This window comes from Mus pahari, unplaced genomic scaffold (genome assembly GCF_900095145.1).
Source record: "Mus pahari unplaced genomic scaffold, PAHARI_EIJ_v1.1 scaffold_8893_1, whole genome shotgun sequence".
Taxonomy (NCBI): domain Eukaryota; kingdom Metazoa; phylum Chordata; class Mammalia; order Rodentia; family Muridae; genus Mus; species Mus pahari.
In genome coordinates this window covers 28,955-32,542 of record NW_018393879.1, presented here as the reverse complement: position 1 = coordinate 32,542, position 3,588 = coordinate 28,955, and the positions used below count along the sequence as shown (strand labels likewise).

The following is a 3,588-nucleotide window of genomic DNA, read 5'->3' as shown; positions in this document are numbered from 1 at the left end:
TGATCCTGAGATCCTGGGTGTGTCCAAGCTCCTGGGTGTCAAGCTGCTTTTGGCACCTTGAGATCCTGGTGTGACCAAGCTCCTGGGATCCTATGATCCTCTGATCCTGGGTGAGTTGTTGTGCCTGGGAATGGAGCTGTCTCTGGGTGTTGTGTGGCTGGCTGTAGAATTTGTGCCCAAGTTCTACTCAGGGCCCTAGCCCAGACAGACTGGAAGGAACCCACACTTCATTTTCTGTATCAAATTTTACTCATGTTTAGTATATGGTAAGAAATATCAAAATACTAGAAACATGTGCATCTTCAATAATTAAGTGTGATGTTGAACTTCATTGAAAAGAAAATTTTAGTTAGTGATGGAGATTTCTAAGCCAGACAACTGAGGGAGGGATCAGTGCTGTGAACTGTCCTGGATACATTCCTCTAGTCTGTCCCAGAGCCTCATCTATTCCTAGGATACAGTAACAAGTTTCTAGCAAAAACTGATGAAACCTAAGCAAGAGCTGGCCTCAAGCCCATTGTATTTTTCAGGGAGGGAGCAACTGAGTTACAGAAAGTCTTTCTCATTCTGTATGACCATGGCTTCCCATTTCATACCCTGCCATGTAACAGCTACAGGGCTAGGGAAGCTACCTCATGCCACAGATGCAAACTGTGGCACCAAAATATGATCAGATCTAATAAAAGATGCCCCTGTGAACACAGAATTGGGAAAATGATGTTGTAACTACATAGGATGCAAGAAATGTATAAGAGTAAAAAAGCCTGGGTCCTTAAACTCTGAGGCATTAAATGGTGGTCATAAAATTGGTGGTTGATAGTTTTTTTAAACGTTTTTATTAGATATTGTCTTTATTTACATTTCAAATGCTATCCCCAAAGTTCCCTATACCCTCCCCCTGACCATGGTCCCCTACCCACCAACTCCCACTTCTTGGACCTGGTATTCCCTTATGCTGGGTCATACAAAGTTTACAAGACCAAGAAGCCTCTCTTCCCAATGATGGCTGATTAGGCCATCTTCCGCTACATATGCAACTAGAGACATGAGCTCAGGCGGTACTGGTTAGTTCATATTGTTGTCATACTGCTGAGGAGGAGGCCTCAGGGAGACAGGAGCTCCAATCTCAGAAAGCAGAAGGGGTTGGCAAGGCCTCTTACCGAAGTGCAGCAATGTCTCCTTTCCAAGGTCCAGGTATCTAAGAAGCCTTTGTACACACTCCCCTTGCAGGTAAGTCTTCCTCCTTTTTGCTTCACCTGCACTCTACCGCCTGCTTTTTGTGTTGAACTCCCTTACCCTCTGCAGTTCAAGAGCTCAGGTCCTCATTCAGGGTTAAATAATCATAGCCATAGAAGGTAAGCCTGTAGAAACCGCTGAGGAAGCTCCCATCATTTGCCACATTGCAGTCATACACTTCCTGCAGGGTGTGATAATCTGCCCCACCCCTATTCAGCCCCTTGTCACTGTGAAGCTTCTTTCCTTCTCCCAGGATTTTGTCCCCAACTAAACCCTTAACAGTCTATGGTTCTCTCTGGTCAAAGTTCTCCAGGGGTCCCTTTGTCTATGGATGCATCTCTGACTTGCAGACCTAGAGTTGAGCTTATTGGGGTCAGATCATGAGGACATTTTTTTCACCGTTATCCGAAGAACTTGTCTCTCTACCTGTGAAAATTCCAGAACTCTTGATGTCTCCTTTTCCCAACATTCAGGTGTCTCTAACTCTATCCATGCAGCTCGAGGTTTCATCCCTGTAGATGGGTCTTTGCTGTCAAGTCCCTGATACTATATGGAGTCTCCAAAGCTGACCTGAATGAACCAGAGCTCCAACATGCCAGGCTCCAAAATTACAATGCAGCCAGTGTGAACCTGTGGGTGGTGCACATTGAGACCCTGCCTCTTCAGCCTGGACCCAGAGCAGATTGGAAGAGAGCAGAGCAGGTGATGGTGTGTCTGTGGACCTGAGGTGCACGAGAGGGTCAGGTGTGATCCAGCTAGAGAATCAGGGAGGGTCTGGTTAGGCAAGGGAGAAGATGCAGAGATGAGGATTCCAGGTGCTGTGCCTTTTTCTCTAAAAGGCCAAGTCCCTTCAGTCCCCACACCCACCTGCAGAATACTGGGTCAGGTCCATGGCCACCATCAGGAGCAGGAGTGTGCAGGGTCCAGGGTTCCTCATCCTCTCTGATGAGTGGCGTTTCATTTGCAACCTGATGTGACTGATTCTGTTTGGCTTCTCATAGATTTTCCAAAGGTGGTGATGTAGACCTGATCGGGTGTGTCTTGGAAAGATCAATTCCTGGGTGTGGGAGATTTCTAGGGTACTGCTTCCCCACCTTGCACCAGTTCTACAACTTTGTATTCTGGCATCAGTGTCTAAGCACTTGTCTGTTCTCTAGAGAAGGTTACAATATCATTGAGTCCTAGCCCAGAGGCCGGTAAGTCAGTCATTGTCAAACATTTCAATGTTAGAATCTCTGTACATGCTCAGACATTGTGCTGACTGTGTTTGTGTGGATTATATCAATCCATAACTATCATGGTAGGAACTGGACATTTTGAGATTTTTGATTCAATGAAGATATTGATAACTATTTGTGTGTAAGCTGAATGAAAAGAGAAAGGACAATTTTCTGAAATGGAACATGCCATCCTAATATCATTTTGGATATTTAACATTTCTGGGAATCTTTATTTTCATCTTCCCCACCACAAATCAGGATTTTTTTATATTTCTTTTAGCACTATTTTGTTTTTTTTGTTTTTGTTTTTTAATTTGGAACACAGAAAAATGCAGTTGTACAGATATATATTCGGAGAAACCATTTTAAGACTCACATTTATTTGTATGTATTTTTGTGTGTCTCTGTGTGTATACAACACACAGGTATTCATAGATTCGAGAAGAGATTGTGGGAAACCCTGGATCTGGTGTTAAGGAACATGTGACCTGCCTGACACAAGTGCTGGGAAATCAACTGTGGTCATCTGCAAGAGCAGCAAGGGCCTTTCATATTAGTTTTCTTTTGAAACAGTATCTCAGTATGTAGCCTGGCTGGCCTGGAAGTGGCTATGTAATCCAGGTTGGCATAGCACTCAGACATCCTTGCTACTTCCTCCAAAATGCTTGGAATAAAAGGTATTTACCCACCAAGTGGGCTAATTGTAAATTTTTCTCATTGATAAATCACTAAATGGGCACAGGTGTTACTTCCTCAAGGTTGTTCACACCGAAGGCATCAAACATCATTGATTTTTTTCATTATTGGCTGCATTTACATCCAGAGGAGAATTTTTCACACTGAATGGATGCTAGGTTAATGAATGTTCTTTTAAAGTACGGTGTTCTTCAACCAGGTACTTTATGTACAATTGTCAAAAAGTCAGTTATTAATATGGCCACATATTTTCCATAGAAAACTTTGGAAGCATTAAGAAGCCCTTTATTTGACTGTGATGAATTCATGTACTCAAAATCATTAATTCTGTCTTGGCAGCTTAGATATTATCTTTGTTGTAGTCAACTGGGTAAGAGATCAGTTGCTGATGAATGGACTTTTAAAATTTTTGTGTTGTAGGAGGAACAATACATTT

The 3,588-nt window shown here is 43.0% G+C and overlaps 1 pseudogene; it reads right to left on the bottom strand.

The window, feature by feature from the left end:
- Positions 1-1,065: 1,065 nt before the first annotated feature.
- On the bottom strand, positions 1,066-2,173 carry LOC110315776 (annotated as a pseudogene).
- Between the last annotated feature and the right edge of the window lie 1,415 nt (positions 2,174-3,588).